Genomic DNA, 25,417 nt, shown 5'->3' with positions numbered 1-25,417 from the left:
GACTTCTCAGCACTTCAGGAGAACAGGTAAAGGACTATTATATTTCTGTTCTGTGATTGGTATCTTAAGAATCTCATGTTAGTATTGGAGTTTCTTATTTTCTTTCAGAAATTCAACTCGGTTCTGCCGCTGCTATCACCTCTTTAATTCATTTTACAACAAGATATTTGTTATCAGAAATTGTGCTTTGATATGTGTCAGGTTGATGGATTCAATAAAAGCCCTGTGAGGAGAAGCTGAGTGAATGGGGCTGCAGAAGTGGCGTCATCAAGGGAATTGATACCTTAACAGCCAGTCTGCTGATCTTGCAACAAAAACATGCAAATATAATAGCTGTTTTATATCCTCACCCTGACAAAACAGTCCAGAAACATTAGAAAACATTTGCATAAATGTTACTTATGCAAAAAAGCTCATCCTGCTCACTGATAAAAAAACATATCCAAAAACATAAAACACGATCCTGCATGCTGTCCTCTTGTCCTGCTTGGTGTGCAAAATTCAATCCAGGGGATGAAGGCTTTAATCAAGATACAGCTTTTAACTTAATTTTGGGAATTCAAGCAGCAATCCTGTGATGCCTCAACCAAAATTTCCCCACAATAATGTTGGAGGACAATTTTACTGACAAATGTTCAGACACAGCCACCTGTACCCCTCAGCAAAGACAATGAAAAGTTGCATTAGGGTCTTACTGTGAGAGCCAAAGCCACAGGCATATAAAATCAGAGGTTTTTTTCCTGATTTAATAAATGAAATCATGTAATAAACAGGAAAAATTTGAAGAAAGAGTAAGTTTTTATCAGACCATATAATACAATGAATGAGAGAGGGAGAAGTCTCTGCTTCACCTGGTCAGAGCAGCACAGCTGCAACACCACCCCTGCACTGGCCTGGAGCACAAAGGGATTTTTTTAACTGGAACTGATCTGCAGAACATCTGGAAAAGGTAAAAAAAAAAGTGATGTTGATATTCAACTTTTAGAAAAGAGAAATAATATTACTAGTCCAAACAAAGCAAAGGGAAAATTTCCATAGCAGTTAATCTGAAAAAGGTGAATTACATTGAGGATTTATATTCATGTAATGAAGACAATTAATTGCTATGAGAGCCATAAAACACATTAAATGAACAGGTTTTTTTTCCAATTCTACTTGCAAGATAAAATTTATTAACTATGTTTAATGGCTAGTTAAAAATTTCTCTTACATATTTATTAAATGTGCCTTTTCAGCCGAACAGAGCATTTTAGTAACCAGATCCTACTAATCTAAAAATGAGCAATTTCAGAAAAAAAACTACTGCTCTGCACATTATCTGCAGATCCATTTAAACTAATTCCTCATGCAATAAGATTTCCATCAGCACAATTTCGTAAGTGTTGCTAAAAGGGAATCTGCTCGTCTCACGTGAGCAAACACCCTGCTGCAAAGATGAACTCAGCTCACATTATCTGAACAGATGTTTCAGTTTTCAGTAGAGATAGGGAGGGAAACCTTGAGTCCTGATGTCATTAAGTGTTACTGTAATCACTTAATTAAAACCCTCTCTACTTGGGAGAGCAGGACATGTGGAAGAAACTGGATTAGGTGGGAGCAGTGACCTCAGAAAGATCCATAACTGAATCTGGTGCTCAGCCAGGGCTGTGTGCCTCCAGCTGCCTGAAAATCAGGGACAGATGTTTGCCACTTAAAAGTGACCTAGAAGTGACTTCTGTTTCTTGTTCACCATTTACAAAATGGGCATAAGTAGCACTTCTGTCTTACAAGGGTGTTGTGGGAACAGATAAAGTTGATGGCAGTCAAGTACTCTGGTAATCACGAGTCCCCAAGATGAAGAGAATCAATAAGGAAAGGTCTCATCTACTCAAGTGAGCAACAGTTTGGCCAATTCTTTATAGTTTAGCACAACCTTCTCAAAGTGCAGTGTTCTTCTTAAAGATGAAGTTTCCGTAAGTGTGAGATTTAAATAAGAGCCAAGTTTCAGATCTGATGGTCACAAAAAAAAATAAACATATAATCCAAGTCCAACCTAGAGTTTAATGCCTTAATAATAATTTCACACAAATCATTTATACAGACCTAGAGTGAGACTTGGATTGGCTCAGGAATGACAGGGGAGCTCATTTCCTGCCCCCCTATCCAAGGCAGGAGCAGCACCACAGTCACACCAACAACCAACATCTCTGGAGCCGATCCTCACACACGCCAGGCACCCAGCAAAACTCACACACTCATTGCAAGGAAGATTTGCATATTTCAACTCAGACATCTCAAACCCAAACAAGGAATAAACAAAACTGCTGTGATTTCTATATTCTAACAGTGCCAAATTTTTCTCTGCGAGAGTCAAGAAGCTCTCTTGATTACAAAATACCTCTCCTACAACCTTCCCTTTTAAGTGTTATAATCACAAGAGCAGTAGCTTGGAAATAAACAGAAGTGAAGAGGATAATAAAGGCAGGAGCAATGTCTAACAAGCTCCTCTTCCAGAAACCAGAGCAGGCAGACAAGCAGAGCTGTGCTGTGCTGTAATGATGGGAACCTTGCCCTGGCAACCGTGCTGTTTGCCTGAAATTCCTGTACAAATTAACAGCACATGCTGTGGTTGGAACAGACCTTTCTTGACCCTCAACATTTAAAAGTTAAGCACCCAATTTAAGCTGTTCCAACCAACTTTTCCCTGCAATTGCCAGACACTGGCAGAGCTCTGCTGGAGCATGAGTTAGAGCCCACAGTTTCCAGAGCTGACATGGCAAGTGCAACCAGATCAAAAGCCGGAGAAGTAATGTACACTCACCTGCATTGTGATTTATTTTTGAGGCTTTTAAGAAAGTCTTGACTTCTTTTCCCTGCTCCTCCACTGACACCAAGCACAGGTGTTATATTGCTGCTGTACTTTTCTCAACAAGATTATAGTGCTGGTTCAGTCATATGGAGGAAGTCAATACCCATGTGCTAAATGAAAAAGGATAATATCATCTGATACCACTCTACTGAGATCTTGGAACCATTGCTTTAAATCTGTTTTTTTGGGGTTTTTTGACTCAGAAAACTTTTCCTTCACAGAAATAACTTGACCTAGGTAAAAGAAGCAATAGAGACTGTATTACCCTAAAATCTCATCTAGCACCATCTTCATTAACAATATATCTTGGACTTCAATTTCTTGTTAGAAAATGGTTGCATATTGCCTTGCTAGAGTTCCAGCACAGCCAGGACAACATTTGTGTGAGTATGAGAACACTCACACAGACAAAAATTTTAAGTGCTGCACAATAAAGGGGGAATAAAATTATACAGGAAATTGGTAGTGTTCTTTCCATCCTTTGCACACAGTGAGAATATACAAAGCACAAAGAAAAGCACGGGGCTGAATTACAAATGGGCTACTTCATCTCCTTTTATTTTCCCCATCTCTGACCCTCAGAATTACAGTCATTAGTGAAACACAACAAGTGGGATTTTCAAAACACAGATTCCTATCACCACGTATCCATCACCAGCAGCAACACACAACCATCAGCGAGCATTTAGTTCAATAAAGAACTTCACATGAGCAGAAACCCCCTCAAGCCCAAGACAATAAAAACACTTCACTCCTGGTGAACACTTTCTAAATTCAGGGAGAGCAAAACTTATTTACAGACACAGTATGAGCATGCCATGAATGCAGCAATAAACTCAAAGGCTGCTAATGCTCTGCTTTCCCCACATGTAGATATTGAGAAAAGAGCAAAAACACAAGAGCAGGGGAAGAAATACATACCTTACCAAACCTGACTGTTGGACACGACTCCTTTCAGAGCAACATTGGGGTGAAGGTAAGTTCCTCAGGCGACCACCAACCACAATTCCTGTCCAAGCCCCCCAGAGGTGCCAGCTCTCCCTTGCCCGTGTCCCTGAGGAAGATGCAGTGTCCTCCAGTATTTCAGAGCCTCAGCTGCAGAGGATGCTGCTCAGAAAAAGAAAAGAGAAGAAGGTGTGGCATTAAATTCTAGGGTCAGTTGTTTGGCAGATTCAGAGCGGAACACAAGACAACATTGGATAGGAATGAAATGTCAAGGCAGGACAGAGAGTCTGTGACAATCCATCATGTGTGGCACCTTCAGAGGGCAATCATTGAATTCAAGAAATGTGGTGCAAAGCTATTCTTGCTTTACAGTACTTTTATAGTGTCCCTAGACCAGGAAATGAATGACAGCCTGGCTGCTTTTTATTCCAGTCCAATATTGTAACACAAAAGTAAGTAATGCACTGCTCCATAGGGAATATTTTAATTCATTATGGCATTTCTGAAGAATAACAGGACTTTCATATTAAAAGCAGAGACATCACCTCAGTCTTAATACTCTGCACAATAAAATGGCTCTTACTCAAGAAATTCAAAGCTCAGGAGCTCACAGCAGATGGGAAGTCGTGACTGCCAGCCCAACATGCCACAGTTCCCAAAGTTCTGCCTCCAACGCAATTGTCAGAGACTGGGAAATGTCCTGGGGTTTTCTGGGAGCAGGGGGCTCAGCAACACCACGTTTTCTAGCCCACTGTCACTGCTAGAGGTGCTCAGAGCTCCCAAGAGGTCAGACCCTGGCACTGAGCAGGGATGTGAGAGACAGCGATGGAGGCAGCGCTCCCAGCAAGCAGAGACCTCAGAGCAGCACTGGGAAGTGCAAATGCTCATCCCTCAGCCCTGGCAGATGGGAAACACTCAAAGGACCATCCTTCCCCCAGCCACATAATACAGCCTGTGAAGCAAAACTGGGCACAGCAGCACAAAACAGGTGAGGACTGAGCAAAGAGCAGCATCTGAGCTCCCTATGTCAGATATATCCATGGGTCACATCCTTAAACCACATCCAGAAATGCTCTTCTAAGATCAACTCAGAAGCCATTCTGACTTTGCCCAGGAATTTTATGAAAAGCAAAGGGAAAAACCACCAGAGATATACAAGAGGTTTCCCTCAGATGAGGAAACCCATGACAGCTCCAAGTACCACAAAATCCCATTACACTTTCACAAGAAACCCTGAACCCACAAACAGCTTACACCTATCTGGAAAACACATTAGGTTTTGGGCTTGCAAGAAGGAAGATTTCAGCAACCAGCACATGAAATTGTGCATACTGGAAGTTAGCATCATACTGCCATATATATATATATACACACACACACATACACCCATGCACAAATGCATATCAAATAAATTTACTTTATTTAGCACTAATTACTTTACTGGACCTCATATGTTCCATAAGCCCCTAAAGGCTCCACAACACCTTGCAGGACACCCACAACAGGAGTCAGAGTGGCAGACAGCAGCCTTGTGATTACTGTTCACATTTGCAGAATTCCTGCCTCTCTTAAACTCAAACATGAAGGACAAAAGTGGACCTTCAGCTCCTGCCCTCTTCCAGGCCAACCATGAAAAATCAGACTGCCAACTGAAATGGCTGCTGAGTGACTTATGGGCACAGGAATGGCTGATGCTGCACTAGTTTGATCTGCAGGCAGCAGTAAGACCTAATTCTGCTGCTTTTAAGGGATTTTATCTCTGGAGACCACAGCTACAATTACTTTTTCATTTCTACTCATAAATTGTAACATAGAATAGTCACTAAAGAAAATCAGTGCTACATTTCTGTGCATTAACCAGAGCATCAGCTGAGTGGAGGAAGTAACAGCAAGAGCACCAGATCATCACTGTAACCTGGGCTCAGCCTGGGAAAGGTGGGGCTCTGGATGTTCCTGTTTAGTGCAGTTTGCCAAAGAATATCTAGCAATGTGAAGGAGGAGAAATAACAGGAGGTGAAAACAACTTTATTCATGACAAAATGCAGTGAGTGTGCACAATTCCCATTTCTCATGATATAACTGAGATGAGGCAACTTAATAGAACTAAATTAATGGCCAGGTTTGCAGGGAGCAGCAAAGTGTAGATGTTCCATTCTGAAGGCAGCGTGCTCCCTCCACACTCTGCTGATGTGATCACACAGTACAGAGGCAGGGAGCCAGGCCAGGGACCATTCTAGTCAGCAATAAAGCAAAAAAGCTACAGAAGATAAATGCATGGAAACCCTCATGAGCTATAATTTGTGTTGGCTCAGAACCATACAAGGGAAGAAAAAGAAGAAAAAATATAGTTTAAAAAAATAAAGAATGTATGCCATTTGTGTTGGCCAAACCTGCACAGTTTTGCAGGAAAACCCCTTCACATTCATTCAGTAGGTCAGTCCTGACCTGATGGTCAGTGTCCAGCTGGGTTCCTTCTCAGAGCCTCAGAGATCTTATCACAGAGCTGCCAAGATGCTTCTTGCACCTCCTTGGCTTTGGGCAGCTCCTGCCAAGCCCAGAGCCTCGGGAGCTCCCACAGAGTGAGAACAGGGTGCCCAGAGCAGCTGTGGCTCCCCATCCCTGGAACTGTCCAAGGTCAGGCTGGACAGGGCTTGGAGCGACCTGGGATGGTGGAAGCTGTCCCTGCCCATGGCAGGAGGTGGGACTGGACGGGCTTTAAGACCCCTTCCAACCCAGCTGCAACCCATCCTTTCCAACCCAAATCATCCATTTAAGCCTGCCCCTGCTGTAGGAGCTGGCACTGTTCCTACCTGAAACAAAACCAAGCCTCAACTTGCAAAAAATGCCCCATGTCCTAGAAACCCCAGAGTCTGGTTGTGTTGTTTCTAAGTTGCTGTGCTCCACCACTCATCTTTGATCAGAGGGAACACGCCGACAAACTGCAAATTACTTTCATTATCCCACCACTTCAGATTTTTACATTCAGTTAACATAGTTAAGTGGTATCAGATCCGTCTTCCACTCACAAAAGCCAGCATATGGATGTTCTCATTAATCAGGAAAGGCAGACAAGACATTTTTCCAGTAAAAAGAGAGTATTTCCCTTGGAGGAATCTCAGTCCTTTGCTGATGGAAAGCATGCATTATACAAAATAACTACATACTTTAGACGTAACAAATAAGCTCAAATATTAAATTTGAAGACACCATTTCTATCTTGGGATGTTTCCAGGCCACAAATCAATGAAGTCTGGGAGACTTTCTGTCTCTCAGGAAGCCTTGCTGTACCTTTGCCGTGTTCTTAATTCCTGTCTTTAGGCATCAACTATTGATCCCTGTCGGGGTGAGGACAGGAGCTGGCTGGACCCTCCTCTGACCCAGCACACTCATCCTTAGATTTGTGTGTCATACAGCTTAAGGGCCTTGTGGCAACCTTGATGAGCATCTGCAACTTCAGCAAGGGCAAAAAAGAGGTATCTGGAAGCTAAACAACACATCTGTGAGCAAATATCACAGTGTAGTAGATATGCAAATTAGTATTAGTTTGTCTCATCAAATATTAATTACAATCTACCTAATTGCAATTGAACAAATTAGTTGGGCGGAGAAAAGATTAAATATTTTAAGTGGCTGGTGACTGAAAAATAATTGAAAACATAACTCCTTGCTTAAATATGAAATTTCTTTTGTATTTATTGCTAGTGTGGCCATTAAGAAATCAGAATTCCATATGTGTGTACATTCACGTAGATGTGTATGACACATATGGAACATGTTCATGCATATTCTTCTAACTTCCCTCCTTTCCTGAAACTAAACTTGAGTATTTTCAATTAATAAAGAAGAGCTCCAGTGGCAGAGCCAGAAGAAAGGCTGTGAAACAGGCAAGGGAAAACACATTTTTACTGCTAAGAATTTAGCAAGGTCACCTACCTCTGCAAGGCAGGAAAAGAGATCCCCCAGCAGACTCTGAGCGCAGCAGGGGATTACACCAATTCATTAGCAGGTATATCTGCTAATTACAGCCTCGGACAGAGTCCCCACACGGCCGAGCAGGGAACAACTGCTGCTCTCTGCTTTTTCCTCAGATCAAGCTCAGAGTTCCCTGCTGAGCTGCAGGACAGCACCAGCACCACCCCACCACAGGCTCCAGCTCCAAGCATTTTACGAAGATCTCCGGTGTCCCCAAGGATGCTCCTGACTCCTCTCAGCTCCAGTCCCAGGGGAAGCTGTGGGAGCAACAGCTCACCGCGTCAGCTCCATCTCTGCTGAATATCTCACATTAATTTACTGCAAAGGTGACACGGGTGAAGAAGGGAATAAAATGAGACTTTGAATCTTTCCCTCCAGAAGGTTAGTGGTAAAAAATTGGTAGCAATGCAACTCTGGCAGATTTCCAACTATAACACTTAAGAGTGTTGCCCACAGCCGTATCCCAGACACACTTTATCATTCACCATGGCTCAGTGCAAAACATAAATAAAACAGAAGTCATCAGCACTACTGGCACTCAGCTGTTTGGAGGCTTTTTTTTTTTCCCCTTCCCTGCCAACAAAACAAATAGTGAAACAGGAGAGCTGCAATTCAAGTGGTAACACCCAGCATTAGAAATTTGGTGGGGGCTGGTGGTGTGATGGAAAATAAACTCTATTAAAGAATGCAGGCAATAATAAAATGAAGAATATGTTGACTGGGATTAATACAATAGAATGCTGTGATGCTGCTGAAGATCAGCATTGATTTTTGTAATCCAGGTACAAACTAATGGTATCCAGGAAAAAGGAAATAAGTGGTCAATCACCCTTGTTGAAGGAACTTTTCCCATCATAATAGCATCAATGTTACATTACCAGGTTCAAGAGTGTAACTAATATCTTGCTGTGTTAGAAAATGCTATACACTGAACAGGTCTTGCTGCTGTTGCACATAAGTAAATACTTTCTTAAGATGAACCCAAGAAATGCCATGGAAATACCCCCAATTTGAAATAATATAAACTCCTTTCTTCAGCAGGCATTTGGTTTTAACCAAAGCTGCTTCCCAAATTCAAAAGCATTAAGTTGCAGGTTACTGTCTAACACTCCAGCTGCCAAAGCTGCATTACACTATTAAGTGTTTTTATTATTATTATTCCCACTATTACAGTCTGCTTAGACTATAAAATAAGATCTCCTGGGCCCCTTAGGTGTTTACATCTGCCCTTGTTCTGAAGCTCTTTGAGGAGATTATTGTTTCTTCTGCCAGTTCAATTGAAAGCAATGATGAAGTTACTGCAATGCATATGTCCTTGTCAAATAATGCTTTCAAAGGGTTGGAAACGCATTTGTCAAATAATGCTTTCAAAGGGTTGGAAGCACATTTGTGGGGGGAAAAAAGCAATTCTGAACTCACTTCAGTGGTGAGTAGCAACCAGCTTCCATTTAACCAGACAGATCATCAAAATAATCGAGTAATGAAATGAAGCCACTTCTCCCAACAAGAGCTGACAGGTTTGTACCAGAAGCAGCTGTGTGATACAACCTTCACTGATGGAACAAGATCTAAGTGGATTTCCTCTTCCTCTAACCTGAAATGGGAATCTAACAAGGGAACAATCCTGTCACTCATCTCAGTGTCACAGTTAAGCCACAGGTCTCACTCTCACAGCTACTGGTTCAAGCAGGTCTCTTATATCACAAATCTGAAACAAATTTCTCCAGCCCCAAGTGCACAGCATCAACATCACCTTGTTCTGCAGCTCACTAAGAAGCTTCATTTCCAAATTTAGGACGGCAGAGTCCTTAACTCATTGGCAAGGCAAAGTCAGTGCATTTATTTTCCTTTATACTCTTCATCCCTTTAACACTGAGCCAGGGGCAGATGTTTTGCAAAAGCTGGGACAGATTATCAGTTTTCCAGTTTCTCTCTCTCCTCCCGTGGCTCACATATTCACACACCTCTGCCAAGGTGTTCCCAGGGCAAGGGCTCCACTCTGCAACCACAGCACTGCTGAGGTGGGATGTGCTGTGAAAGCCTCAGCTGACCCAAGGGAAACAAAATTTATCAACCTGTGCAGCAACAAAAAACTACACTAACCAGAGAAAAAACATTTTTAATTCATCCATTCAACAAGAATTTCTACCCAAGCAAAGTAAGCAGGATCAGGACATTAGAGCCTAAGCTTTTCATACACATACTATCCTTCTTTATTAAAGGCATTAATTTGACCACTATTAACTTTAATCTCATTTGAAATCTGCAAATTTCTATTATGCCATCCAGAACTGACTTCTGTGTATCCAAAGTCCCACCCATTGCTGCAGCTTTTACAACCCAGGGAAAGCAGGAGTCAGCAAAGCCCACAAATGACACAGAAAGGTCCCTCACTCAGTGCAGAGACCTGTTAGCCTGGAGAGTGCATCAAATTCAACGACACTTAAAAACACCAGCCTGACTTCCAAAATGTCCTTTTTCCTATGTGGATTGCATAATTGAAGAGAAAGAAACTAAATTTGAGCTGGTAACCAGCACAGAAGCCTGGTAAAGCCCTAGAGCCTTTGAGTGCCTTGATTTCAGCAGAAAGGACAGAGAGGGCAGGATGTGATCTGGCATCAAATGAGAAAAGGGTGAGCAGGGACTGGGGAGTGCACTGGGGAGTCAGGAACAGGCCAGAGCAGACCTGGGGCTGTGGGAGGATGCTGAAGCTTTCTAGGAACAGTGTCAGGAGTGTGGAGAAGCTTATGCAAGTCAAAAAGAACCACAAGGAAAGGAAAGCAATCCCCAGAAGCTGGCCTTCCACTACAATGCACCTGCAATTGCAAACCACAACTCCCTTAATGCTGTCCCTCATCTCCAAACACACACAGATCCCTCTTCAGCCTCCACACGGGACAGATCTCCAGTTCACCCATGCAAACACCTCCTGCTGCCTGCTCTCAGAGAAAGGAGGTTTGCTGGATTTCAACAAAGACAGCAAACACCGGCAATACTCTAACTCACCCATAAAACAAGGCAGTGTTACAGCGCTTCCGTGGGGAAACTCTGCCTTAAAGTGCTGTAAATCCTAAAGAAAGGAGCAGAAATACAGCTCCCAGCAGAGCCAGCCTGAACAGCAGTGCCTGAACTGCCTTCAGTGCTCAGGTGCCTCAGAGCAATGTTTGATTTGTGCTGAAAACCAAAACAGCCAAAAGGGGACCATCAAACGCCAGGGAGTTTAGAGTACCCTGGTTACAAAATAGGCTGGATTCTTGTCAGACATGGCCCTGCTGACTCCAGGGCCAGGCCCAGCCAGAAATATGCCATCAAACCCAGGCAGAGCTTGGAAGGACATGAAAAAACTCATTTAGCCACCACTGGCAAGGAAACCATACAGGGCAGCTCAACCCCATCTAAACCTAGACATGGCCAAAGTACAATAATTAAATACAGATTAAAACTATTCTAACAGAGCAGCATTTGAGATAGAAATTGGCCTTTTCACTGATAAAAATTTGTATTTCCTACAGGTGCACACTGACAGACAGAGCTAGCAGTGCTTACAAGAGAACTGCCTGTGCCATCAGGTGCTTGCATCGCTGCTCTCCCACCCACAGCTCATCTCACCAGCACATAATTGTGTCCAATTAAAATATCATTGGCAATATGGACCCACAGATATCATGCATGAGAGTCTAGCGGGCTTTTCTTCTTTTTAAAGCGCTTCTAAAACTCCAGATAATATTGTTGTCAAAACCACACCTGCAGTTCCGTGTGCATTTAAGTCAACCAGCACAAATTCAGCTCAAAGATTTTTTTTTCAGTCCATTAAAGCTTAAACAATTGGATACTGCAAAAAGCCTACAGCTGCCTATCTCCATAGCACTGCAAATGGTTTGAACACCACTAAAATAAAATTCATTAACTTGAATTCATCTTTGGTGTGACTTCAGTGGGCCTTTGCAGGGATAAATTTGCCCCCTGGGTTCTGGGGCACGAAAGGACTCTGAAATCACAGCTTGTAAAAATGTCAATGAGCAGGTCTGGATGTGGACAAGCCTGTGCATCGAGGAATTCTCCTCATTACAAATCTGCAAACCTCTGGCAGCTTGCAAAACGCTGCTCTTAGAAACATTTTGAGGAGCTATAAATAGACTGCTCGTCCCATGATAAATTATAATCTGTGGAGACTGCAAGACCAGAAATGTCTAAAGCTCTGGGCTCTCAGTACAAGCTATCAGGACTTCTCTGAGCAAATTTTCAGACTTCAAGTTTTTATCTGTGCGTGCCCTTGTCTATAGATGAATGTCAGAGTCACCTCTGAGCTTTTCCCATTTCTAACAAAATGTAGTCCTTTTAAGAGTCAAAAACTGACACCAGTCATACAAACTGAAATGCTCTTGTGACATTCCCAGCTTAAAAACAAAATGAGAAAGGCTCAAGTTCCTACAGTCTGATGTCCCTGAAGCTTCTAATTTTCAGAAGCCAGAGAGTTTCACTGCCTCTCACAAGAAAATTCAGAAATTTTGATGCAACCTCCTGAACCCTTGAGCCAGCTTGAAGTTACAGCCTCACACTGCTCCTGGGGATCAACTACCCAAAGGGCTGAATTTCACCAGCTCTGAGCTGCACTCAGAGTAGAAATTGTTGCACATTACTACTAACTCATCTCCTCTTATCAAGGAAAGCTTTCCTGCTCTGATTGCTCGCCAGGCTGGAACATTGACACAAGGACAGCACACGCTCCTCACAAAAATTATAAAACAAGGAGTAGGGGAGGAAAAGTCTATGATCAAATTTGCAGCCTGTGTAACTCAGACTGGAGTTTTTTAAATTAATGGCTACAGAGTAATTTTTTTCCTTTTCAGATCCATACTGTGCATTGTGGTTTTCCAGTCAATCCAAAGAGATGTGACAGCCACTATGCTCTGACAGCCATTGTACAGTGGCCATTACAATTATACACAGGCAATTATTGCTGGGCCAGAGACTCATGGGAAATGTGCTTTCCCTTCCTATTTCACTGTGAAAGGACAACAAGAAGTAGTTAAAGTATATATTAATGGTTTTTCAAATAATATACTTGATTACATGTACTGCAGAATAATTTTTCTTCATGTTTCTATAATGAATCTGACCATGAAAAGCAGATTTATGCCCACAGTTTGTATCATTATAAACTCAACTCATTTGATGTGAAAAACCTACAGTTTAATTGCTTGATTTAGATTTTGGCTGGTAAAATGCGTACTGAAACATTACTATTTTAATTATGTTAATTTATAAGTGAAAAGCTAAATTTGCAAAGGCAATAACATTAATTATTTACTTGCCCATTAAAGCTGAATATTTATTACCAGGATAATTGGCTTCATAAGTCTGCCAAAAAAATTAAAAACAAGTTTACGTACTGACTTACAGAGGAATGAGTGATACTGTAGCATCTCTCAGCAGGTTGTGTGTTTAATGGATTGCTCTGATATATAACTGCATTTCTTTCATTTATAGTCTGTTACATTTAGTTTTTTTAAAAGATTTTTTTTCCTTTATAAAGATGCTGGTTGTGACTCAGAGCAAACTCCTTTATTGCTCTGCAGCCAGAATCCTTTGTGCCGTGTGAGGGACTTCCACTGGTCTTAATAATTTATGAAGACTGCATTTCACCTGGTCATCTAAATACTCACTGCATGTAGAATTACATTGGGTTAAATCAACAGAAAAGGGAAACAGTGACACAAAATAATCCAGCTCACAGCCAGAACAGGAGGGTTAAGAAAAACCAGTAGTGAGGAGTCTCCAGCTTTGCTGGTGTTTTAGCTTCATTTCCATTTGCATTATAGCAAATATATTCAATGCTTATTTATGCATGCATCCTCAAAATAATACAATTAACTTACTAATGCTTACAGAACAATTTGTATATTACCTTGATGTAGGATGAAAGGCTAATTTTGATTGCTGTCTAGACACAAATCCTAATTCCATTTGGCAACGTCTCGCCAAGCAAACACCTCCCCTTCCTGTCCCTTAAAAATGAGACTTTCCCAGCAGGTGCAGGATCACTGAAGAGCGGCAGCACCACGGCCATCAGCAGGAGCCAGGATGGACTTGGGTCACCTTCATCTTCCCTGTGGGTAAAAACCTTCTCTGACCGAGGTCTGCAGAGGGCACAGGTTACCCTGAGGAGGCAGCCCTGAGGCAGAGCTCATGGAGACACTAACTAGGATTGCAATCAATATTTATTTATTCAGGCGTCCTCAATGCAGGATGATTACATCCAGATTACAGTCTGAACTCCCAACCATGCTGTAATTATATTGCCAAGGAAGGGCAGAAGCATCCATGAAAGAGAGGCAGTAGGTCAGTGGATTTGGCATCTCATCTTAAGTGAGAGGGAATGGGTTGAACCACAGTTTAAAACTTTGCTGTCCTTATTTTTTTTTCCTGAAACTCCTCTGCAGCTGCCTGCAGCCCAGAAACATGGAATGTCTGGACCTCAGTCTTGGGGGACAGTAATCTGCTTTTAAATATCTGTATCTCACACTGCCATCTCACAGGGCTGGATTCAGGACAGTTATTTTTATTAGTATTGTTGCTGTTGATAGGATTATTATCATAAAACTGATACAGGGGGAAGAAAAATCAAACCTGAGGTTTCTTTGTAGTGTGTAGCTCTCACACTACAAGACACTTCAGTCTTTTCTCAAATCATGCAGGACATTGATCCTCTTGCCAACAGGGCAGACATGCCAGTATCTCTCAGTGCCAATTTTCCCTGACTACAAAAGCAGCACAGCTCAGTACAACCCAGCACTGCATGGCTACAATACACAAAAGTGGAAAAGCCAGCAGAATTTGCTCACACCCAACCAGTGATGCTGAAGACATTTTTTGACAGGGTAATTCAGTGCCCCCAGAATGACATGGGGTGATATTTCAAGTGAGGATGTTCAATCAGGTTGGAGCTGGAGCTGGTCCATGCCCACACCCAGGACGTCCTGGGGGCTGCAGGTGAAGGCTCCACGTGCACAATTTCCATGGCAAGGCTCCCCACTAATTCCTGGATTTAAATCAGAGCTGGAGCTTTCCCTGCTGCCTGCTCAGCTCACACAATCCAACAGCCATGGCAGCAACCACAGCTCCTGTCGTGTCTCGGGGAGCTTGGTGCACACTCCCTTCACTGACAGCCTGAGCAGCTCAGAAATGCTCCATATGGTGACACTCACTCACACAACGATGCTACTTTCCAGGCTTTCCCTCAGAAATATCTGACTTGCCTCAATGCATCTGCAGCTTCTTCCTCTCAGCAAAGCACAGACCAATGAGGTAATAGCTCAGAATCACTAAGCAAGGCAGAGTAAGAAATTTTTCTACCTTTAAAAATTTGTTACTTAGATCAAAGGTCAAAGTTTCAGAAATACTAATTATTCAGAAAGCTATTAGGAGTTCAAGTCTATATAAAACTCATTTATTTGTAACATGTTTCACTGAAATTTAAATTTTTTTAAGAACTTTGATAACGCTAATGTAACAAATATTTCTTAGAGAAAATACAGTATTTCAAATGAAAACCCAAGCATTTTTAATTAAAAAAACTGACTCCAGAAGTTTTGTGCTGTTCCACTTTGGTTTCAGCCCAGTGTTTGCTGAACCTGGCCTCTCCCTTGCTATAAGGTATTAATGGTCTGGCACCAACCAGTGCCAACACATCAGACTGTGAATTCCACATCAGCTGTGGCACCAAGCTGCAAACCTCACAGATAAAGAGCTGGTATGAGGCAGGGTGGTAAACAAGAATAATATTGCATGACAGACTACTAGCAGGAGAGAGGATGGCAAACAGAAGATAATTGTCAAGCATGTGGTATTTTTAGCAACAATCAACCAAAATGCCTTAGACATCAATTTCAAGCCACTTAATCCTCTTAATGACATGCTATGGCATTTGTTTGTGATTAGGGTTTCACTTTGTTTTCTATAGAAGATTCCCCTCAGACTCCTGCATTCAATGTGCTTTGTAAATAGTTCTGCCAGAACGCTGAGTATTAGGTTAGAGTTTACTTATCACAGTGCTAAATTATTCCAGCTGGGTCATTATTAATTCTCCTAATTTTACTGTCATTTGCCATCATTACAACAACGCAGCACCCTATGGATACATTTATTACAGAGCATAAATCCAGGGCTCCTCTAAGCTGCTGGAGTGCCTACTCTGCAATCTTTATGCAAAAGCCTGAGGAGTGGTTAAAAAGAATTATCATTTGGAAAACTTTTTAAAGGCTTACCTCTAGCTCCCCATCCTCCACCCACCCATCACATTTCTGCAGGATGTTAGGTAAGTTCTCAGCATGTGATACTCCCCTGCAATACAGGCTGTGGCCCACGGCAAAGCTCTTTCATAGGAAATGCACTGGGGAAAGGGATGCTGGAGAGAGAGCAAAGAGGATGGTACTGCACTCTGTGCAATTTCCACTGAGAGAAAGCATACATAAAAATAGACATTTAAAAATATCCTAATGTATATTCCTCCCCCCCCTTCAGAGAACTTAGGCACTGCATATATCCTTTTCCTAACACAAGCATATGCTTGATTGGGTCTCGATTCAGCAAAGTCATTCAGGGCAGAGCTTTTAGCACCTGTTAAAACCTGTCAGACAAAAACTTAAGCAGATGCTTCAGTGTTTTTCTAAATCAGGGCTGTAACTGGATTTACCAGTGCATGAATTGCTCCACATCATACAGACTGTGAAATTTTGGTTCTGCTATGAAGGCAACCTGTTTTGAGTCTGGTAACAAGAGACCATGACTTAAGTTTTAGGAAGTGTATTTCTGAAATAGTCCTGAATGTGCCAGTACTTCCCCACATGACCCCCCCTCAGTAAGGCTGCAGCATTTTCTCAGTGCAGTAGACCCCAGATTAATAACAGAGGTACCAGACCTGGCTTTGTTGTTTCCCTGCAAAGCTGTCCACATCCTTAGGGAACACCATGTCACAGCAGCCACCCCTCAGTTCAGGGTCCACAGTGACATCCCCTGAGCTCACCTGAAGCACTGACCCCTATAAAACAATTCCATATGTGCAGCTGGGTTTCATCTTTCATATTGGGGCTCACCCACACTTGAGAATTGTACTTTTTGGTCCATCATTCAAACAACGGATCGAAATTCTGAAGGCAGATACTTCTCACAGCCCATGGCTAAAATGTCCACTAACATCTGAGTTAAACATTAATATACTTCTTTTAAGATTTTGCTAAAGCCAGGTGTACACTCAGTTGCACAGTGAAATCCTTGCTACCTGGGCATATGAAGCTCTGCTAAAAGAAATTTATGATCCACTGATCAAGAACTTTGGCAGTCACAATTCTGAGCTTTCTCTCAGGTATGAGAATGTGATGCTCACGTGAGCATCACACTCCTGGCTACAAAGTGCTTTTGCTTTCCTCCTCTCTTGGGTATTAGTCACACAATCAGAAAAAGAAATCAGATTATTCTGGGCTTAAAGCATGTCTGTTACTTCGTGCTGCTCACAGGTATGTGCTCACAGGTAATTTGCTCTGTATCTTCTTGGGTATTTACAAATCTCTTTCCCTTGTAGTGTCCTCTGTGATGACAGGTACTATGTTTGCCTTGCTCCAGAATTCTGACAATTGCCCTATTCTCCACAAGCTTCTGAGAGTTGTAAATAATTCAGTGGGTACATTTCATAAGGCCACATTGACCCAAATATATCACAGTTACCTAAATACTCCTTATCTTGTTCTTGCCTTTGCTTGTAAGCCCTCTTACAGGGAACACTGTTACAGATCTGACACAGTTATTAACCTTTCTGTGAAGAGCAGTGCAAAATAATGGCATTTTGTATTTCTGTCTTCTTTTCTAGTCCATTTATTTGCTTCCCTTTCTTCCTGATGGACTTCTGCCGTCCTCTTACTTCCAGTGTGTTTTAAGTCATTTTATAACCTTTTATAGCCATCACTGATTTTGCATCTATGTCCTTCTGATTTTAGCCTATGTGGCTGCACAGCTGGTGGTGTTCATGGCCACACATCTTTGGTTTGTCCCATTTGTGCCAATACACAATACTGAAAAGCTTTCTTTGCTGTGCTACTCCCCCAAAATTATCTTTGCGCATAGAGCCCCCCAAAGCCTTTATTCCACAGCTCTGCTTTAGTTAACAAGTTTGTACAAAGGATTTTCAATATGAAAACGTGGAACTTTCCCTCTTCCAACATTTGGCAGCCCAGCTCATTACTCCAAACAAGCTCAAAAGGTGAATCCCTTTGTAATCTCTGCCCAAACCCAACCCACTAAGACATTCTAAAAAGAAGTTCCATGATGTATCCTATAATTCTGGCCAACAACATATCTATGTCCTAAATTCTCTGCCTACAGCCCACTGATCAGCACAAGTTAATTTTCCTCACCAAGAGCAACACCCTTGAAAAAATGTCCCACAACCAATTCCAATCAAAATGCAAGCTACTCTTCACGTACCTCTGTCTTCACAGCTTCCCTTTTAAATATTCTAGTGGCATCATTTTTTCTTCAATACTTTTTGGGTTTTGTACACCTTGGTCACGACCCCTCTTAATCTCTCCTATTCTAATGAATATAAACATAATTTTCTTAACCTTGCCTCTGTTTTATAACCCCTGAGGCCCTTTATCATCTTTGTCAAGACTGTATCCATAATTAGGGTATGTAAAAGAGATCAAATGGAACGAACAAGAAAGTGCCTACTTGACACAAATTGTTACATGAATAAGCAACATCTTCAGCCCAGACTCCCCCTTCCCATCCCAGCCCCGTGTCAGAGGGCAAGCTGCTGCTGATTCCTGCACATCAGGTGGTGCAGCCAGGACAGGTTTTGTCACTGCAGGGTGCTCCACTCCCCCAAGGGCATTCTGCAACATTCACCTTTTCTGCTGTTTGTGCTAACTCATTCCAGCTGCACACACAGGCACATGCCTTTATATTCTGCACAAGTGTCACAGACAACTTTTATGAAAATCCTTTCCTTAGGATTTTTCCTCCTGAGAAGCTGAGAGGCCTCAGGAACAAAATGTAAACAATGGTTATCTGCTGCTGTGGAATGCAACAGGTGCATCTGTGATTGTTTCTAATTAATGGCCAATCACAGTCAGCTGGCTCAGACAGAGAGACGAGCCACAAATCTTTGTTATAATTCTTTCCTTTCTATTCTTAGTCAGCCTTCTGATGAAATCCTTTCTTCTATTCTTTTAGTATAGTTTTCATGTCATATATATCATAATAAATCAAGCCTTCGGAAACATGGAGTCAGATCCTCCTCTCTTCCCTCATCCAAGAACCCCTGTGAACACGGTCACACACAGGTAACCCAAAATGTTGGGTCTCAGCCAGGCTGTCCCCTCCCTCTGTGCACACACAGCCATGGACACTGTCGCACCCAGACTGCTCCCTGCAGCTCCTCACAGGTGTAGGAGCATGTTCAATATTGCTGACCATTCCTCATGCAGGAATTGCAGATTTTGATAACCCAACAACTGGCCTTCAGTGCTCACAGCGACCAGCATTCCTCAGCTGGACAGATCCTTGAATACTCCACTGATTGGCAGAGTAGAAGTTTCAAAGGGATGCACATAAAACCATGAAAATGCCCAGGGCCTGGAAGTACAGAGAATATCACTGTTTGCTTATGGATTATTCTGTATGATATTCAGAATTTGAAATTTGCCATAGCAGATCAGACAAGTGCTCTGTTTAGAGCATAAAGCTGAATCAGACAGCAGCAAAAGCAGATGCTTCAGGGAAGAGCTTGAGAAACCTCTGCAAACAGTTACACAACAACAAAACCACCTGGGTTGTTTTCTTCCTCATCTTGATTCACCAGAGAATAGCCAGATAACCTCGAAAGGAAGAATTTCTTTACCTCTCTCAAGCATCTCCGTTTCACTCTTTACCATTGATGCTGAATGGTCTCACTGCTGTGAAATCAGGTCCAACCCTCTGGACTTCAGCTCTTGTGCTTTTGTCCTTGGTGGCACCTTGCTGCAGTTTGTCCCCCAGCCTCAGCAACTCCACAGCCCATCCCAAACCCACAAAACATGAAATCACAACCCCACGACCAAATGTCCCGCTCTTCCAAAAGAGGCTCCTTGCAAAATTAGTGAATCACTCCAAATCTGTTTGCATAGGTATAGGAATGTGTCCCCTGCTGAAGAGTGACAAAACTATCCTTTGTCCCCTTAAAAAGGAAATAAGCCCAGAAATTTCTCTCCTAAATTAGGTGAAAAAACATCTCATAGGACCTGGGGGACTTCACCTCAGACTTAAGGATAGCCAACTGGACAGAAGCCAAACATCCAGCCCAGCAATTTACTAGATAAAGAGGAGAATGAAGAAACTAACTGCTTCTGTGATTTTTTTGTGATTATCAGGGGCAAGGACCTTTTGCATCTGGGTAAGTTTTTCTCTGTAAAGAGTTTTGCTATTTTGCCTTTTATTAAAACCTTTTTGTTTCCAACACTACCACAGAAGCCATCCTGCTGATTTTATGCCTTCTAAGGTAGCTGAGCTATCTTGGGTGTGAAATAGATCTCCAAGAGCTTATGAGACCTGGCTCAAGGAGACCCATATTTCACATAGGCAAATTTAAGGTGGAATTTATGGATTTTGTTATGGAAATGTATGCCAAAACACCTCTCCACAGAGTGTGGCACTCTGTGGTGTGACACAGTTACTCAGGGCTGACACTGCATTAGGTTTTACAGAACACAAGGCTGCAACCTGTTTGTAGTGGGGTGGCAACCTGTTCAGGAATAAAAGGAGGAAATGAATTTATTTGCCCTTGGCAGTCTTTGCAACTACATATCTGCTGCTCAGCAGGTACAGGCGGTAGTAACAACCTGCAGAAGGAAATGGTGCTAAAACTGCAGCCCACGCCAAACTTACGACTATTTTTCTTCCCCATTATTAGCTATCAGATGGTTACTATGAAACATTATCTGCGTATTTCATCATGCCCACATTTATGCTCCATGAGCAAATCAGCAGCTGAAAATAGCTTTGCACTCCTCCAAGAAACCCTGCTGCCTTTACCAGATCCAAAGTTGGGAGTTCTTTATCAGCACCTTATTTACAGAGGCAATTCCCACGCTGCTGAGCTTTGTCCTTATGGACAGGGGGAGACCTGCACTGCTGTTAATGCCACTGATCTCTGAAAAGAAAATGCAGCTGCAGCTTGGAAGAGCAAGGGCATTCAGCTGCCTGACTGGGTTAGGGCTGTAGGATTCAGCAGCAAACATTTAACATGCTTCTATTTAGTGACCAACATATCACCCATCAGCTTGGATGCATTAAGAAAATTATTCCATGGCATTTGCTTTGTGGGTTTCTTTATTTCATTTGAGTTTCAAAAAGGTTTTTCAGTCCCCTAAGATAAAGCAACAACATGCTCCTCCTCTCCCACCAACTGCCTGCAAATTTTGACTTTAAATCAACTCTTTGTGGACAACTGAGTAGCTGCCAGATTACAATACTCTGGATCAGATTTTCACATTGGTATGGGCTTAAAATAACAGTGAAGTTCATATTTCTTCATCAGATACATGCATGTAGACAAATTCTGCCCATAATTCTGCTGTCTTCCTGAAGATGCAAAGTACAGGACTCAAACCTATTGCACATCTACTACCTGGACAGCAGGGACAGAGCTCAGCCTAGAGAGGACTACTGTTAAACTAGAGCAGGTCCACCACTTTTTGTCCTCTAAACCAAGCAAATAATTCTATAAGCTTTCCTTTACTTCTTGAGCCACAAATAATAGGTAGGGAAAAAGTTCACAGAGTTCCTGGCTGAAACACTGCAAACATGGAGTAATATCAACAATGCTCTAATTCCTGCCTTTAGGGTATAACTGCTTAGGGAAAGTCTACATTTAGGAGTAACTGGGCAAGTTAATAGCCACAAAGATCTATGAATGTTATTAAAAGTCTAGGTGATATAAGAAAATTGCAAAGTGAAAGTCTGGGAATACAAAACCACCAAAGGAAAAAAAGAGTAAGAGCTTCTTTTAGACTTGGCTGCTGGTTAAAAAATAGAAAAGGAAAAAGAAAAAATATCTTATTGCTTCTTACTGGCAAAGGTGCTGGTTTGACAGCCCTGAAGAGAGATCTATTTATTCAAAGTAATGCTGGCAGCAATGGCACATTTCTTCCTATATGCCCAACCCTGTATCTATTTTCAGTTCCATCAGTAAGCTAAAGGTTAAAGCTATTTATTTAAACCCACACCCACATGCCATTTAAATTGACCCAAATTATTGTCTGAGTTGTAACCTCTCTGTATTAAAGTCCCCTTAGGGGCTGCTTCTTCATTTCAGGCTCAAAAAATTCCTCCCTCGCAGGATTAAAGCAGATAAGGAGCACTCCCAAATAGAAATGGAGAAGGAAATGGGGAGGAGTTCAAAGAATGCCTCTTGGTGTTGTGAAAGAGAACACAGAAAACTGCAGTTTTCTGTAGAAAAATTAATTTTCATTAGATAAATAACTAGAGAGCTTAGCTCCAGTCATTTCAACAGATGTCACTGCCATTCCTGTTTTAATGATTTCTTTAAAAAATATACATGAGAAAAATAAAAGAAAAAACACTACATATTCTGCTTGCTTCAATGATGCAACTGGAGTGAAGCCCACCAAAATATCTCAAAATGAAAAAGAAAAGGTGGTCCCAAACAATCAGCCCCCAGTGGAAATAACCCTCTGCCAAAGGGACAAGGAGGACCAAGGAGGAACAGGAGCCTCCTGCAGTCAGGCTCTGGTTAACAGGAGCAAAGTACCATCCCAGGAGTGAGATTATTCTCTAGGCTGATAAAAGGCAAGGGGAAAGCAGCATCTGGCCTACAATATTTAGCCTTTTCTACACGGTTTAATGCTGTGTGAAGCATGGTAAAAGCAAAGCTTCCTCAGCCCCGGGAAGACAGCTGGCGAGGCAACGCAGCAGGGACATCAGATGATGGAAGGCTCCTAATTACAAAATCTCTGTCTTGACTGTCAGAGCAACTGCACACTGGTACAGGGGAGCTCACAGAGGAGCTGGGGAAAAAATCAAGCATAGATAAGACTTGAAATCCATCTCCAGATGCAAACTTTCCCTGCCTTTGAGTGCAGCTGGCTCTTGGATCTAGCTCCAGCCAAAAAGATGCAGTTCAGATAGGTGAAGATATTCCCAAAGCTCAGGGCTTGTCCAACTTTGCTTCTGATGGTGAGCCAGCCTTATAAAGAGATATTCAGTGGAGTATTTCTGGGCTGATGGACCACAGACACCTAATTCCATCAGCATGAGTGACAATCTCTGGAGACCAAAATTCACAAACACCAAGAAAAAGCACAAGCGTGGGGAGAAAAAACAGTCACCCAAGAGGTTTGAATTTCATTTGATGTACTCCAGACACATAAATAGAAAAGAAGGACTTTCAACATACAGAGAGTATCTCATTATGTACTGATCCTGTTAATTGCTATTCAAGAGCCCGGAGGCAAAGACACAGTAGAGTTCTAACGAGCTGAAAAGTATTGTTAAATACATCAGCATCATAGAATCTGAACTCCAGAATGGTTTGGGGTGGAAAGGATATTAAGATCATCTCATTCCAACCTTCCTGCCACAGCAGGGACCCCTTCCACTATCCCAAGCTGCTCCAAGCCCATCCAACCTGGCCTTGGACATTTCCAGGGAAAGCAGGGCCACAGCTGCTCTGAGCACCCTGTGCCAGTGCCTCCCCACCCTCACAGCGAAGATCAAAATGAGTAAAATAATTAAGAAGGAGGTAAATGCCGCCAATACCATGGAAGCAAACCCACAGAGAGGCAAGGAGGTAACTCCACACTGAAGGACAGATTGGGACTGGTAAAGCTGATTTAACACACCAGAATTCAGCCCCACTGTGACCACAGAAACCCTGCAAGACCCCAAACAGCAGCAGCTCACTGGTATCATTGCAGTGACAGGAACAGATACACGGAAATGAACTTCTAATCCTGGGCTTTCCCTCCTCCCCTCCTCTTTTGGTGGCTGAAGCTCTCCTCCTATATTAGTGCATCTGAAAAATAAAGGTTCCTTCTGCTGGGAAGGAACTGAGCAGGGATATTTTCAGCTGCACTGTCAGGATGTTTCTGCAGTGCCATCAGGGGAAAAAAAACCCACTAGAAGAGCTGGCTGAACTCATCAGTAAATATAATTAGGCTCCTGCTAAACCATATGACTTCTGCTAAATTCGAAGCACAAACAACAAAACTGGTTTATCAGCTTTATGCTGAGTAAGAAAGGGATAAAGAATTAAAATTTTTACAATTCAATGTGAGCAAACTGCAGCCCTGCAGAATCTGCATCATCCAACTGTACACGGGTGGCAGAGCTGAGTGCTTAATTTTTGAGACAACAGCAGATAGATCTTTAAAGCTATTGCTCAAAGGGCTTAAATAATGAGTTGTAAATTAATTCATTACCATTTGCTGTACAGCTGATGGAAAAGAAGTCAGATCTCATACTGCTGTACAAGCTTTCCTGAAAAATGACAGGTGAAGCTTTTGGCCAAGAAATTGAAGCTCCCAATGCTTGAGGCTGAGTTTGCTTCAAATCAAATCTAAACATTTGTTTCCCACTAGAGTCAAGTTTTCATGAACTGTGGGTAAATTTGACTAATCTTGGTTGAAGTTTCAAAGCTGACAAGTATGTGTGTGGAACACAGACTGACAAAACCTTTCAGTCAGCAGCTTTGATATATGTTTCTTCATTATGCTAAAGCATTATGAGATCCAAACAGCTCAAACTAAAACCAAGAAAAAAATTAGCGCTGCTGTTTCAAAAAGAACAAACAGTAACAAGGAAAATCTGTTAAAAAATAGTAACAGGGATTAGCAAACACAAAAGTCAGGCAGAACAGTACACAGACTTTCATTTCAAAGAAGAAAAATGGTCCCAGAAATTGTCAACTAGTAAAACAAGACTGATAAGCATTAACTCTCCACAAAATTAAATTACAGTTTAAAAAAGAAGGAAAAAAGCAGGAGCAATGAGCCCTGGTAGAAAAAAATGACTGAATTAACATATCAAAGGAAGAAGATAGGAGAGTAATCCAGAGGGTAATACAAAAGAAAAGTTTAAGGGACACCTTGGGATAAGTTTTCTTTGAAGTACTGCACTTCCTAAAATAATAGGAGGGTTATCTAAACACGCCCATCATGCATCACAATTATTGTACTACACTTTTACTTACAGAAAATTCATTGCATAAGTGGAGAGTAAGTGTTCCTGTGAAACAGGCCTAATTAAGAAGTTCTCATTATTAGTGTGGAATTAGTACCAGGGACACAGGAGCCAAGTTTGTATTTCAGATGTCCATAAGCTCTGGGCATGCACAGAATTCTCCAAGGCAGAGCAGCCTGGGGGTGAAATCTTCACAGCCAGGGAGTTTTATTAAGCTAAAAATTATGTCATTGTCCTGTATCTCACCCATTCCCTCCCCATTTCCCATCTCCACAGGCTCTGCTGGCCTCTGACATCAGATGCAGGTCAACAACAACTGTTACATCACATGCAACTGATGGCGATGCTCCATTTTCCATCTATGCTGGAGCAAAAAGCCTTGCAGGATATTGAAACAGCATAAACCAATCCAAAATGTGA

General features: G+C 42.1%; 1 protein-coding gene across 8 annotated transcripts in view; it reads right to left on the bottom strand.

The window, feature by feature from the left end:
* The window catches only part of SGCD (sarcoglycan delta), a 313,783-nt gene that overhangs the window by 199,376 nt on the left and 88,990 nt on the right, over positions 1 to 25,417 (bottom strand). For 6 of the 8 annotated variants that reach the window (XM_059483993.1, XM_059483991.1, XM_059483992.1 and 3 more), the window contains one exon: positions 3,770 to 3,955. The gene's annotated coding sequence lies outside the window, so the exon portion shown is untranslated. Of the gene's footprint in view, positions 1 to 851; positions 905 to 3,769; positions 3,956 to 25,417 lie in introns of those variants that run through there. The other 2 variants (XM_059484000.1, XM_059483996.1) reach the window with 2 other exon arrangements.

Source organism: Ammospiza nelsoni, chromosome 16 (genome assembly GCF_027579445.1).
Source record: "Ammospiza nelsoni isolate bAmmNel1 chromosome 16, bAmmNel1.pri, whole genome shotgun sequence".
Classification (NCBI taxonomy): domain Eukaryota; kingdom Metazoa; phylum Chordata; class Aves; order Passeriformes; family Passerellidae; genus Ammospiza; species Ammospiza nelsoni.
This window is presented reverse-complemented; position numbering and strand designations above follow the sequence as displayed.